Source organism: Suncus etruscus, chromosome 9, assembly GCF_024139225.1.
Source record: "Suncus etruscus isolate mSunEtr1 chromosome 9, mSunEtr1.pri.cur, whole genome shotgun sequence".
In the NCBI taxonomy this organism is placed as follows: domain Eukaryota; kingdom Metazoa; phylum Chordata; class Mammalia; order Eulipotyphla; family Soricidae; genus Suncus; species Suncus etruscus.
In genome coordinates this window covers 55,243,580-55,259,854 of record NC_064856.1, presented here as the reverse complement: position 1 = coordinate 55,259,854, position 16,275 = coordinate 55,243,580, and the positions used below count along the sequence as shown (strand labels likewise).

General features: G+C 36.8%; 1 pseudogene; it reads right to left on the bottom strand.

The window, feature by feature from the left end:
* Nucleotides 1-307: 307 nt before the first annotated feature.
* Nucleotides 308-16,275, bottom strand: part of LOC126018277 (outer mitochondrial transmembrane helix translocase-like) — a 75,787-nt pseudogene continuing 59,819 nt past the window's right edge.

Here is a 16,275-nt window from a genome sequence, read left to right as displayed (position 1 = left end):
TCTTACTAATGTCTCAATGTGACTTATTTGTCACTTTAAGACCAGCTTAGATGCTGTAAGGTGCAACATACGGCTAAAGAGATCAAGCATAAGCACCCACACTCAAGATGGATTAAATTATTCCTCCCATGATTTGTGATCGTAATAACACTATTTATATAACTGTATCTCAATAACTTAGAATTCAGAGTATAAAACCAGTGTCAAACATCTGACTTCCTCACTGTTGAAACAGCACTTCTTGACTCGCACTGCAAGAGGGCACATTAAACTGGGCAACAGTGAACTGTAAAAATATTTTTTAATTTTAATCTAAACAAACATGTGTTAAAACATTCTGAAGTGCTGCATCCTTCTAATTCTTCATCTTTTCAATTGCCCGATGCAGGTTCTGTTTTTGCACAGGCTGAATCTCCATCATGGCTTTCTTCTGATGTAGAATTGACATATTCCCTAACACAGAGGAGGGCAGCATCACCACACATCTCTTTGAGATCATTTCCCTACAATCCATCCATTTCCTGGGTAACTTTCTACCCCAACGAATCAGTACCCAGCACTCAAGCGAAGGAACACCCACTCAAACCCACACCTTGTCCCCGGCAAGAAAATACAAGCAACACTCCTGCTGACTCATGCTGTGTGGACCTCCTTACAACCTCTCTCTAACGTGTACTGTTGCTTGATACCGAACTTAGTTCCAAAAGGATCCCCACTGCAAGAACTCTACCCAAGACCTCCCTGCCTCAAATCTTTTCTCAATCTCAAGAAGGCCAGGGTGTGTGATGAAAAGGCACCCTGGAGCCTACACCCCACAAAAAAACTCAAAAGACAATGGGGAAGCCTATACATTCATCTTATTATAAGACCTATATAACACTACTTCTTAACATGTTTTTCCTCAAATGTAAGGCAGTCTCCTGCATCACTTTATTCCTTTAATTACTTTTTTATTTCATTTAAAAATCTTTTTTCTTTATATATATGTGAGAACATATATTTTTATTTTTGTCTTGTTTCTGTTTTCTTCTCTTTCCATCCCAAATGCACCAGCAATGTAATGTAGCACCATTTTTTCCTGCAATGGCGTACTAAAAAAATAAGCTCTTATCTACTAGGGATAAGAACCATACTTTTTTACAATACAGGAGCACCTCCCACCTTGAACATATGTCATGTGGACCCAACTTAGACTCCAGGTTATTAGACACTGACCATCCAGCCTTGAACCCTAGATCCCAGATGTAGAAATGACACAGTTCTGCACAACAGCTCCAGGAATTAAATCCCGTCCAGGGCATCCTTAATACTGCTCTGAAACCAACATGTACCAGTTCTAATATGATATTCTGTCGAGGAAATGGGAACAACTTCATCTAAGAGCAGTTTTTCCTACCTCACCAGCCAACGATGAGACAAAATCAGAAGACTTGTCACCCTTTGATCTGTGCAAAATCCAAGTTCACTATCTACAGATAGGCTGTTATAATCATGACTGGACAGGTACGTATCCTGGGACCAATAAAAAACCCTAGCTTAGGCTTTGGTCTACGATCTATACAACAAACAACATCTCTAATTCCAGAGGTCTGACTGAGACAATTGCTACTAAACCAGTCATCTGGAAACAAAAATACTCTATCCCAGGCTCCATCCTAAGATTAACGCAAAGACCAAGACCACCAACTACAGAAGATGGATTAAAATGACACTGAAGGAATAGAACTTCATGAACCACAAAGAAAGAATTTATCATAAGCTCCACTCCTTGACCTGTGAAGACACCAAGATCTCTAAATTCAGAGGTCTGATTTTATCACCCACGACCAAGCAGAAATCTTCCATACACCACAAAAGTACTGAGGGGAGAGAAAGTGAACATACAAGGAGTCTATAGTTAATACCATGACAGTATACTTCAAAGGTGGGGGAAACCCTGTGTCTCTTATGCCAAGAGAATTCCCTCTCTAATGTTCCCAATATTTACTGTGCCTATGCAGGAAAAAAAAAAGCACAAAATAATCTCTTTTACTTCTTTATCTATTTTTTTGACTTCTTTGTTTTGGTGTAGATATTGAAGTTAATGTCTCCAATTTTATTTTAACTTTTTTCTTTATGCTCTTTAGCATTTTTTTTATTTCAGGATTGAGACTATTATGTGTCTTTATTGTCTTTATTGCTTGTCTTTATTGCTCTAGTGCTCACTGGATAATTTTTTATAATATCTTTACTTAAACATTTGGATTACAAACATGATTGTGATTAGGTTTTAGTCATGTAAAGAACACAGCCCTTCACCAGTCCCACATTCCCAACACCAATGTCCCAAATCTCCCTCCATCCCATCCCATCCCCACCTATACTCTATACAGGCTTTCCAGTTTCCTCATTCATTCACATGATTATGGTAATCAGTGTAGTTATTTCTATAACTGTACTCAACACTCTTTGTGGTGAGCTTCATGAAGTGAGCTGGAAGTTTCAGCCCTCCTCTCTTTGTCTCTGAGGATTGTTGCAAAAATGTCTTATTTTTCTTAAAACCCATAGATGAGTGAGACTATTTTGCATCTATATCTTGTCCCTCTGACTTATTACACTCAGCATGATAGATTCCATGTACATCCATGTATAGAAAAATTTCATGACTTCATCTCTCCTGATAGCTGCATAATATTCCATTGTGTATATGTACCACAGTTTCTTTAGCCATTCATCTGTTTAAGGGTATCTTGGTTGTTTCCAAAGCCTGGCTATTGTGAACAGTGCTGCAATAGATATAGGTGTGAGGAAGGGATTTTTTCACTGTATTTTTGTGTTCCTAGGGTATATCCCTAGGAGTGGTATAGCTGGGTTAAATGGGAACTCAATTTAGAGTTTTTGGAGGAATCTCCATATCGCTTTCCATAAGGGTTGGACTAGATGGCATTCCCACCAGCAGTGGATAAGAGTTCCTTTCTCTCCATATCCCCACCAGCACTGATTGTTCTCATGCTTTGTGATGTGTGCCAATCTCTGTGGTGTGAGATGGTATCTCATCGTTGTTTTGATTTGCATCTTCTTGATGATTTGTGATGAGGTGCATTTTTTTCATGTGCCTTTTGGACATTTGTAATTCTTTTTTATCCAAGTGTCTGTCCATTTCTTCTCCCCACTTTTTGATGGGATTAGATGTTTGTTTTTCTCTTGTAAAGTTCTGTCAATGCCCTGTATATTTTGGATATTAACCCCTTATCTTAAGAATATTGGGTGAATAGTTTCTCCCACATGGTGGGTTGCTCTTGTATCCTGGGCACTATTTCTTTTGAGGTGCAGAAGCTTCTCAGCTTAATGTATTTCCATCTGTTTATCTCTGCTTCCATTTGTTTGGAAAGTGCAGTTTTCTCCTTGAAAATGCCTTTAGTCTCAATGTCATGCAGAGTTTTCCTTACGTGTTGTTCTATATACCTTATGGTATTGGATCTAATATCAAGGTCTTTAATCTATTTAAATTTTACCTTCGTACATGATGTTAACTGGGGGTCTCTGTTTTGCAAGTGGCTAATCAGTTCTGCCAACACCACTTGTTGAAGAAGTTTTCCCTGCTCCACTTAGGATTTCTTGCTCCTTTGTCAAAAATTAGGTGCTTGTATGTCTGGGGAACATTCTCTGAGCACTCAAGCCTATTCCACTAATCTGAGGGTCAGTCTTTATTTTAATACCATGCTGTTTTAACAACTATTGCTTTGTAGTACAGTTTAAAGTTGGGGAAAGTAATGCCTCCCATATTTCTTTTCCATATAAGTGATTTAGATAATTGAGGTTGTTTATTGTTCCAAATGAACTTCATAAGTGCCTGATCCACTTCTTTGAAGAATGTCATGGGTATTTTTAGAGGGATTGCATTAAATCTGTATAAAGCTTTGGGGAGTATTGCCATTTTAATGAGGTTAATCCTGCCAATCCATGAGCAGGGTATGTGTTTCCATTTCCATGTGTCCTATCTTATTTCTTGATTCAGGGCTTTATAGTTTTCTTTGTATAGATCCTTCACATCTTTGGTCAAGTTGACTCCAAGATATTTGAATTTGTGTGACATTAATGTGAATGGGATTGCCTTCTTAACGTCCATCTCTTCCCTATCATTATTGGTGTATAAAAAGTCCATTAATTTTTGTGTGTTAATTTTGTAGCCTGCCACCTTGCTATAAGAATCTATTATTTGTAGAAGCTTTTTGGTAGAGTCTTTAGGGTTTTCTAAGTAGAGTATCATATCATGTGCAAACAGTGAGAACGTGACTTCTTCCTTTCTTTTCTGGATTCTCTTGATATTTTTTTCTTGCCTGATCACTATAGCAAGTACTTCCAGTACTATGTTGAAGAGGAGTGGTGAGAGCGGACAGCCTTGTCTTGTACCAGGATTTAGAGGAAAGGCTCTTAGATTTTCTCCATTGAGGATAATATTTGCCATTGGATTGTGGTAGATGGCCTTAACTAAATTTAGAAAGGTTTTTTATTCCCATCTTGCTGAGAATTTTGATCAAGAATGGGTGTTGGACCTTATCAAATACTTTCTATGTGTCTATTGATATGATCATGTGATTTTAATTTTGTTGTTGTTGTTGATATTGTGTATTATGTTGATAGATTTACTGATGTTAAACCATCCTTGCATTTACTGGATGAAGCCTAGTTGATTGTAGTGTATGATCTTCTTGATGATTCATTGGATCCTATTTGCCAGGAGTTTTTTAAAGATCTTTGCATCTGCATTCATCAGGGATATTGGTCTGTATTTTTTATTTTTGGCAGCATCTCTGTCTGGTTTTGGTATCAAGGTGATGTTGGCTTCATAAAAGCTGTTTCAGAGTGTTCCTGTTTTTTAAATTTCATGGAAGAGCCTGGCTAGGACTGGTAGTAGTTCCTTTTGAAAGGTTTGAAATAATTCATTATTAAATCCATCTGGGCCTGGGCTTTCCTTTTTAGGCAGACATTTGACTACAGTTTCAACTTCCTCAATAGTGATGGGGGTGTTTATATATGCTACATCCTCCATACTTACTGTGGGAGGTTATACGTGTCCAAGAATTTATTCATTTCTTCTAGGTTCTCATGTTTAGTAGCACAAAGTTTCTCAAAGTAGTCCTGATTACCCTTTTAATCTCTGCAATATCTGTCGTGAGCTCCCCCTTTTCATTTCTAATACGGGTTTTCAGATTTTTCTCTCTTTCTTTGAGAATTTTGTGAATGGTCTATCAATCTTGTTTATTTTTTTAAAGAACCAATTTCTGCTTTTGTTGATCTTTCAGATAGTTTTTGGGTTTCCACTTCATTGATTTGTGCTCTCAGCTTTATTATTTCCTTCTGTCTCCCTAATTTTGGTTCCTTTTGTTAGTCATTTTCTAATTTTATAAGCTGCATCATTAAGTTATTCATGTATGCTCCTTCTTCCTTCCTGATATGTGCTTGCAAAGCTATAAATTTTTCCTCTCAGGATGCTTTTTCTGTGTTCCACAGATTCTGTAGTTTGTGTCTTCATTGTCATTTGTGTCCAGGAAAGTTTTGATTTCCTCTTTGATATCATCTCAGACCCACTGGTTGTTCAGTAGCAGGCTGTTTAATTTTCAATTGTTAAAGCTTTTTTTTCTGTGTACCTTTGTACCTCACATTTAATTTCAGAGCCTTGTCACCAGTAAAGTTAGCCTGCAAGATTTATATCCTCTTGATTTTATGGAGATATGTTTTATGTGCCAGCATGTGGTCTATCATGGAGAATGAACCATGTACATTGGAGAGGAATGTGTATCCAGGTTTTGGGGGGTATAGTGTCTTATATCTATCTACTAGTCCTCTTTCTTCCATTTCTCTTTTCAGGGTTAGTATATTTTTGTTGGGTTTTAGTTTGGTTGACCTATCAAGTGTTGACAGTGCCGTGTTGAGGTCTCCCAAAATTATTGTGTTATTATTGTTATCTTCTCTCAGATTTGTCAATATTTATATTAGATAAATTGCTGATCTCTCATTGTGTGCCTATATGTTTAGTAGTCTTATTTCTTCCTGTTAAACATATTCCTTGATTAGTACAAAGTGTCCATCTTTGTCCCTTACAATTTTTCTGAGTATAAAGTTGGTGTCATCAGATATTAATATGGCCACTCCAGCCTTTTAAGGGTGTTGTTTGCTTGAATGATTTTCCTCCAGCCTTTTATTTTGAGTCTATGTTTGTTCTGACTATTCAGGTGTATATCTTATAGGCAGCAGATGGTTGGGTTCATCTTTTTGACCCATTTTTCCACTCTGTGTCTTTTAATTGATGAGTTTAGTCCATTGACATTGAGAGAGATGGTTGTCATAGGGTGTAATGTCATCTTTGTATATAAATTTGCTGTGTTTGTTGGTATCTCTTGTCTTAAAGTAGAACTGTCAGTTTTTCCTTTAAGGTTGGTTTTGCATCTGTGAAGTTTCTGAGCTTTTATTCATCCATGAAGCTATGTATCCTTCCTTCAAACCTGAATGTGAGTCAGGCTGGCTGCAGTATTCTCGATGATGCATCTATTTCATTCAGTCTTGTCACAATATCCCACCACTGTCTTCTGGCCTTGAGGGTTTCTTGTGACAAGTCTGCTGTAAGTCTTAAGGATGCTCCTTTGAATGTAATTTCCCTTTCTGATCTTGCAGCTTTCGGTATTGTATCTCTATCTATGGGATTTGTCATTGTAACTAGGATGTGTCTTGGGGTGTTTTTCTTCTGGTCTCTTAGCTGGTACTCTTCGGGCATGCAGGATTTGATTGTTTGCAGTCTTTAACTCTAAAAGTATCTCTTTGATGATGTCTTTGACAGTTGATTCTTCCTGGGGATCTCCTACCTGGGCCTCTGGGACTCCAATGATTCTTATGTTGTTTCTTTTGAGTTTATCAAAGGCTTCTATTTTCATCTGTTCACATTCCTTGAATACTTTTTCTATTGTCTGATTGTTTTCTTAAGTTTTTTTTTTCCAGTTTCTTCTGCAGTATTGCGTTGTTCTGCATCTCATCTTCCAGTGTGCTGATTATGTCCTCAGCTGCTGTTACCCTGCTGGTGAGGCCATCCACTGAGTTTTTCAGTTCAGCTACCGTGTTTTTCAGATCTTTTATTTCAGTTTGGAGTTTTCTGATTTCTGTCTTTGTGTTCTATTCAGTTTGATCTATGCTTTTTTTGAGTTATACAAACACCTTCCATATTTCTATTCTAAACTCCTTATCTGACAGGTTTATCAGATGGTTGGAATTTTTTGATTTGTCTGAGCTATCATCTTCATTCTCTGTACATGGTGTTTGCCTGTGAGGTTTCCACATTGTCACACTTGTAGTGTGATTTTTTCTTCGTGTTGTGGTGGGGTTCATTGGTTAGAAAGTGTGCGCGTTTGCAAAGTGAAGCGGAGCACCGTGCTCTTCTGCGGCCTCTAGATGGCAGTGTTTTTTTGGGGGGTGCACTTCCTAGGTCTCTGAGGAGAGCTTCAAGTATTCAGGAAAGACAGACAAGCAAAGCAAAGAGTTCCTTCAAGTCCCCAGGGTCATCCAAGGCACAGCAGGAGGGCAGAGCCAGCCAAGAACTCTCTGTAGCAGGGAGGATTGCAGGCAGGAACCCTGAAGAAATCCAATCTCAGGCGGCTGGAAACACCATGGCCCAAGATGGCTTCTGCGCACTTCTGACTCCCGGCAGAAAGCAGCAGGAATCAGTATGTGTACATCCGGACCCACCTCTGAAGCAGGCAGGATCACCGAGGAACGCTGATGAAATCTAGTCTCAGGCAGCTGGAAACCACGTGGCCCAAGATGGCTTCTATGGGTTTTAAGAAAAATAAAAGACATTATTGAAATAATACTCAGAGACAATAGAGATGAGGGCTGGAAAGATAGATATGAAGCTTAACAAGATATGAAGCTTACCACAAAGAGTTCAATTAGAGAAAAAACTTCACTGACAACTATCATGACAATTGCAGTAAGTGAGAAAAATGGAATGCCTGCCTCAAATACAGGCAAGGAGTGGGGGTGGAGAGAGTTGGGGCATTGGTGGTAGAAATAGTGCACTGGTGAAGGGGGGTGTTCTTTTATTGTTTGTTTGTTTTGGGGGGGCCACACCCGGTGATGCTCAGGAGTTATTATGGCTATAAGCTCAGAAATCGCTCCTGGCTTGGGGGACCAATGGGATGCCAGGGGATCGAACCTTGGTCCATTCTAAGCTAGCACAGGCAAGGCAGATGTCTTTTTTTTTTTTTAATTTTTTTTTTTATTTTAATTATGACAACAAAGATGCAAAGAAAGAGGACAGGGTAAAGTTACAGTGGAAGCCCAATCACCCATAAACAGGATTCTCAGTAGTCCCATCGATGATATCCCAGCCTTGAACTTTCAGCCAAAGAGCATTAAGAAAAACAAAACTGAACCCATGTACAATACAATTACTTTGTCCCTCAAATCCCCAGTTGTAGTACATATTGTTTCTTAGCAGCACACCATATAATCTAAAGATATTAGACTTATGTAACTCTTTAAACATTGAGGGCAAAGTACATTTATCTAGTTCCATGCACATGCTTACTAGTTTAAGTTAACCTCAAAAGTTTTAATGGGTTGTTTTTCTTAAGGATTGGAGTCAAGGGAACATAGTAAAAAACGATATTAAAGTGGCATTTGTTTGCATAGGCCCACCAAAACATAAGGGACATGGAAAGACAAATTATGGTCTAAATACATGGAGACCCTAGCCCTGAAGTTTCCTGGCACAGGACTGACTCTAGGCTCCAGGCAAACTAGTTTGTCCAAGTCAAGTCATCGTCTGTAGTGGCAATACACCTCCATTCCTCACATAGTCTCTGTTGTTGGTATCATGCTTCTGTATTAAAGATCCTGGAGTCTGCATATCCCATATTGCAGTCAGGCTGGTGCAGAGCATCCTCTCGTTTCACCTCACACTTAAGGGGCAATAGAGAGAACCATGTCCTGTAGAGCAGGTTATTGTTGTTGTCATGTCTTCTCACAGGTCATTGTTGTTGTCACATCTTCTCAGTATAAACGGAAGTGTCTTTTAAGGAGGTCGATGTCACACCCTTGGTGGTGTCTTTCCTGGTAGAGGACTGCTTCCAACTGTTGCTATAAAAGACCTTGGATGTTTCGTAGATAGCTTGCCTGGTTCCAGCGTGAATGGAGAATGCCCATTCATCTGAGGCCTGTGCCAGGTCATTATATCAATATTCAGGGTGTAAGGTACAATGTAATGAGATTTATTAGATAATAACTAATCTGTATGTATAGTGTTCTCCCATTTTAATGTGTCTATGCAAACAAGGATCAATGCCATGAAGCGTTATTGGTGCATCTGGAGGCAATAGGAACAAGACCAGCAATTTCCATGACATAGTTCAATCATAGGCATCAAACTGAGGGACAGTTCCACCAACAATCCTTACTGAACAGCTTACAAAGAAAAGACAAGATGAAAAGTGGATAGAAACATCATGGTAGGAGAATATATAGAGAGTTACAGCAGTTAAAGAAAATAATCATAAAATATTCAAAAGATATATGTGTTCAATATGTGTTCAATTTGTGTCCTTCTAAATAGTTCTGGGATTTGGAAGATCTACTGTATGTCTTTGGTCAGAGATTAAAGCTGTGAGTTACTGAAGTTAAGAAGGGTAAATCTGGGGTACTGATGGTTGGGAGGAGCAAATGATCGCGCGGGGGCTAGCGCCCCCGCGCGGTTTCAAAATGTAGACTAGTATGAAATTGCCAGTGACAGCCCGAGTATAGCTGAGCAATTATCTGCCACCCCCCAGATCAAACGCCACCCCCTAAGCGAACCTCTGGAGCCGGCCTGGGAGTGGGTAAAACCCAGGGTGCCCCATCAGCTCCTCCCAGAAACCCACCTGGAGATCCGGAGGAAAGGGGGAAAGGGGGGTCGGGTGACCCAGGTCCGGGCCCCCCACCCTAGGCCAGGCCAAAAGGCCGCTGGCACATGCGGAGGTCTGCCAGCTGCCCACCCGTGCTGCTAAAAATCCTGCTCCAGGAAGGGAGAGAGACCCTCCCAGGCCCGAAGGGCAGGGATTTAAGCCCAACCTAGGCCGGTCCCCAGACCCGGCCTGGGAGTGGGGAAAACCCAGGGTGCCCCATCAGCTCCTCCCAGAAACCCACCTGGAGATCCGGAGGAAAGGGGGAAAGGGGGGTCGGGTGACCCAGGTCCGGGCCCCCCACCCTAGGCCAGGCCAAAAGGCCGCTGGCACATGCGGAGGTCTGCCAGCTGCCCGCCCGAAGGCAGATGTCTTAACACTTGCACCACCTCTCTGGCCCCAAAGGGGGAGTTCTTTTTTATAACTAAAACCCAACTACAAACACGTTTGTAATCATAGTGCTTAATTATATAGATTATAATATATTATAATATATAATACCATATATTATAAAATATTTTATATTATATTATATATTATAATATAATGTATATAATAAAATATTTTATTATATAATTTTTATTTTGACCAGACTGGATTACATATCTTTCATAGTAATGTTTTATGTACATATTAACATGGAATCGGGGGAATTTCCATCACCAGAGTTGTCCTCCCTCCACACCCGTTTCCATCTTACATCCCATATCCCTACCCTCACCCCCCAACAACCAAAGTTAAAAAGGAACATGTTATGATGGCAGGCGGAGTAGGAGACAGGGCTAAGAAGAGAAGTATGTAATTGACTTTGGGAATATTGGTGGAAGGAGATTGACACTGGTGATGGGATTAGTACTGAAAATTGTATATCTAAAACTCAACTATAAATACTTGTAAATTGCAATGCTGTAAATAAAAATTTTAATTTGGATAAGCAAGGGTCAGATCATGGATTATTTGTAAATAAAAATAAATAAAATACATAAATTAGAGAGCTCTGAGATACATACTTTGGAGACTAGATAGAGGAAACTGAATTCAACATGTCCTTTAATATTTTTATCAATTTTATTTTATATTTTATATTTAGTACTTGAAATTAACATGTTACATATATTAAAAAGAAAAATAAAGGATACATAAAAACCATTTCTGTAATCTAGGGTGATATATAAAGGTAATATAACTAAACTCCCTGGTCTGCAGGCCTCCTGAGGCCATTTCAGATCAGTGTCTGGGAAGGAACAGAGTAGCTCCAGTCTCAGACCTTACCATCAAATACGACTTATAGGCCAGGGCTGACTACAAGGCCTTACATCATGTCCCTTCAGGGTTTCACTGCTAGTCCTGATGACCTGCCTTCTATGGACATTTCAGGTTTGTATTTGAGAGGGAACAGGGAATTCAGGGTCTCTCCTATCAACCTTCCTTTTCACAAAATGTGTGGACATGAAGACATTTCAATTTATATCATTTAGTTCCAGGAAAATGGATCTATCTAGCACTTCTCTTTGTAGAAAATATACAGCTCAAAACCCAGATGAACAAATCAATGAACTTGTTTGCAATATTTTTTATCACACTTAGATAAACTTGCTTGTTTGGAAAATAACCTCTAAAGCATGCATACTTTTAGCCATCTTTGATACAAACAGTTCAATAGATCACTTTTTAAACACCATGACACTCCAGCATTCCAAACCACTAAATGCAATGATCAATTCAAGAGGTAGGGAAAACACCTATAGTTGGGGAGATGGAGAAAATGTCTGGCAAATCTCCAAGTCCGTCAAAATGTCTGAACCATACAGATGAGGACTTAAAATTACACTTAATATTTTAGCAATAGAAATAAAGTCATCCTAAGCTTGCAAAATTAGGAAATCTATAGATGAACAATTCAATCAACTTAAAAACTGTTTCTAGATGAGAGAATCCATACTAATGAAACTGAATGAAATTAAAAACATGTTAGCAAGCCATATAGAAGAATTTCAAAGGTGAATAAATGCAGAAAAACAAATCACAAGTCAGTAGTGATTAAGAAGTAAAAATTAAAGACATTTAACCCCATCAAAAAATTAGGAAAAGAAATGAACAGACACTTTCTCAAAGAAGAATTACAAATGAACAAAAGGCACATGAAAAAATGCTTAACATCACTAATCATCAGGGAAATACACATCAAAACAACAAAGACACATACCACAGAGACTGGCATATGTCACAAAAAGCAAGAGCAATTAGTGTTGGCTGGGAAGTGGAAAAAAAGACACTCCCATTCCCTGCTGGTGGGAATGCCATCTAGTCCAGCCTTTATGGAAAACAATATGGAGATTCCTCAAACAACTGGAAACTGAGCTCCCATATGTTCCAGCTATACCACTTCTAGAAATATACCCTAACAACACAAAAACACAATAAAAAATACCTTCCTCAGACCTGTATTCAATGCAGCACTATTTACAATAACCAGAATCTGGAAACTACCAAGATGCCCTTCAACAGATGAATGGCTAAAGAAACTGTGGTACATATATACAATGGAATATTATGCAGCCATCAGGAGAGATGAAGTCATGAAATTTTCCTATACATATATGGACATGGAAACTATTATGCTGAGTGAAATAAGTCAGAAGGAGAGAGATAGAAGCAGAATAGTCTCACTCATCTATGGGTTTTAAGAAAAATAAAATAAATATTTGCAATAATGTCCAGAGATAAGGGCTGGAAGGAACAGATCACGATATAAAGCTTATCTCAAAGAGTGCTGAATGCAGTTAGAGAAATAGCACTGACAACTTCCACAACGATGTTAATGAGTGAGAGAAGTAGAATGCCTGTCTCGAGTACAGGCAAGATGTCAAGGAGGAGGGTGATAGGGGTCATTGGTGGTGGGAATGTCACACTGGTGAAGGGAGTGTTCTTCTTATGACTGAAACCCAACTATAATCATGTTTTTAATCACGATGTTTAAATAAAAATATTATTTTAAAAAAGTATCTAGTAAGATGTGTGTCAGACAAGCACATTACCAACTACATGCTATTCCTGGCCCTCAACATTTGTTTTTATAAAAGTGATGGGAGTAAAATATTACTTTAAAATATAGTTAACTTGCAGTAAGGTAAGAATATATGGGTGAAGAAGTTGAAGAGCAGAATAAAATGTTTGCTCACAAAATTATGAAGCACTAAATATATGGGACTACAGCTATGGAGATTATACAATTAACTACAATTTGAGATAAAGACATTTTAAATCTTTTATCATAAAAGGCTGTAATCAACAGATAAGAATGAACCAGGGAATTCAGTGTTCAGCTTCTCATCTGATTGGCTGTCCTGGGACTAAAGATGAATTTATTTATTTCCAGATATTACTTGACCTGCACATAAGAACATATGGGTCCTATTCCCTATGCAAAATACCAAAAGACCCTGGAGGATTCTTGAAATAAAGCATAGATACCCAAAAAAGCCACTGGATGGGGCACATCAGAAGTCTTATTTATACAAAACTCCTGACTTCAGGAGTATCAAGCAAAAATCTCCTGGACAAAAAATAAAGCTGAACATATATCTGAAGCCAGAAAAGTGAATGATGACATAGGAAACAATGCCTGCCTGAGAATCTCTTCAAAGCCCTCCTGAAAAAGTAAGTGAAAGAGTCAATATCCTTAAGAGGATGAAAATTTGATGATCTATAATGCTCTATAATGTTCTGATTCTGTGATTTATCTTAAACCTCCATGTTTAATTTTCTGTGTTTGATTTTTTACCGTAAGTATTTTTCTTCTCTCAGATTCTTTAACTAGAGACTAGAATCTATATGATTAGAAATAAGGAGATGAATAAGGCTAAGGTTGCATGTAAATTATAGACTAATGAATCTAAAATAAACTTTATAACCAAGAATCTATAAGAAATGGCAAATCAAATAATACAGTAACATCAATATAAAAAGCGAAAGACATGTAACTTTAAAAAGGCAACATAGTTAATATAAGTTGTAACAGAAAACGATTAAATTTAACCAAAAAACTGAAGATGTTTTCATCCAAATTATTTTCATATTTACTAATAAATATATAATAATTTTATTTAGGTGTGAAAATTAAGTTATATTAATATATCTAAAAGGATAAACTATTACAATAACCATTACTTGTGCCTATAAAAATGAATGAAAAATATTAGGGCTTGACTATTTTAGTAAATTAGGTACACAGATAAATAACTAAATGCAAAATATTTAATGTTAAAAATTTTTTTTCACCAAAATCTACTGTCTGATATAAAACAGAAAAAAAATCACAAAAATTTTAATTTAGGCTTTAAAGTAGATAAATACAAAATAAACAAGAAAACCAAGGTGGTAATACTAAAAGAGAAAAATTCAGGTGATTTCTATATGTCATAAAGACACGTTGGATCTTATGCATGATACCCTTTCAGTAATAGTATTGCAGAGTACAGTGACTAATAGAAAAAAAATGAGAGAAAGAAAGAAAAAATGTGTCGTAGAGGCAGTCTGAAAGAGGGGATAATGTGAATAAGAGGGTAACTGGGGAAATTGGTAACAGGAAATGATATAGGTGAAAGGATGGGTGTTGAAACAGTATATGACCAAAACTTAGCTATGGACAACTTCTTTACTTTATGCCACAGTAATTTAATAAATAAATATTAAAAAAATAAATGTACTTTGGACTATTATTGATGAAAGGCTACCATGCATATTACTTTATCCCCTTTCACCATTCAGTTCTTGTCCAGAGTGATAAATCCCAACTATCATTGTCATAGTAGACTCTTCTTTACCCTAACTTCACTCACCACTTTTTGTGGCAAGCTTCTATTATAAACTGATCCTCTGGCCTTCATCTCTCTAGTATCTGGATATTATTACCATGCTAATGTTTATTTTTCTTTTATCTCACAAATGAGTGATATTATTCTATGTCTATTTTTCTCAGTATAATACTTTTCATAGCCATCCATGTATAAGCAAATTTCATCACTTCATTAACAATAGGGCCAACTAAAGTGTCAAAAAATATGAGAGAGACAAAGAACAAATTAAAGGGCCTGCCCCAGAGGAAAACGGGGGTTGGGTTGGAGGACTGGGGACATTGGAGGCAGAAAATGTGTACTTGTGAAGTGTTTTATATATATATATGATATATATCATGAACTATATATATTATATATATATAAAATATATATATAGTTCATGACTGAAACTCAATCATGAACAATTTTGTCACCAAAGTACTTATATAAAGTAATTATTTAAAAAATTCTTTACCTACAACTTATTGCTATTTAACTTAAAAAATAAAATAAATTAACTTTGGAATACATAATGCAAAATATATTTGGGATCAAATCAAAATAAAAAATTCTCAAAATACTAATAATAGAATAAAACAGTTCGAAATTACAGAATTTTAAGAGATTTTGTTTGTTTCTGTGCCACACCCAGTGGTGCTTAGGGATTACTCCTGGCTCTAAAATTAGGAAATATTCCTGGTGTTACTCAGAGGAACATATGGTGTTTGAACATAGGTGGCAGCATACAAAGAAATGATCTACTCACTGTACTATTGCTCAAGCCCAAAATTAGAGAATTTTCATTAAAATTTTAAATATATGCAAAATATTTCTCTCTATATTCTTTATTAGAAAACTAAGTAGTAAAATGACTTAATATTTATTAAACTTAACATTTAAGTTTAAAACAATAATTTTAAAACCATTCTAATTAAAATGATATTTTGGAACTCACATTTTAGAATACTACATCACTATCCTATAAAGTTGAATCTGGAACTGAAGCATGTGAATAGAAATTTTAATTGAAAAAATAATTTAAAAAGGCATATAATACTGCTACAAATTTAATTGAATAGAAAACTAAATTTTTTTGCATTAGATGCAAAAATAATTTATAAATATAAATAAAACCTAAGAATGAAGTGACTATGGAAAACTTAGGATGAAGATTCCATGAGATGTGAGAAACTAGAATCAAAACACAAGCAGTTAAAAACGAGATATTCAGAGGTATCATTTTTCTTGCTTATTGTCTTTTGAAACATTTATAAAACATCTCTGCCCTCCAAATACCCAACTGAAAACTTAGCTGTTTATAATATACAAGACTCTGTGTTCATATTCACCCAATATTTTTTTTAAAAAAATCTAGTCAGAATGTTAAGGGAGATATGGTAGTAAGCATATTTTGTTTTACTGAAACATCTTAGAATCTATATTTCATCTCTTATATTCTCATCAGATTTTTTTTCATAAGGATAAAATGGTTAAGAATGGTCTTTAGGAAACTGTGGTACATATACACA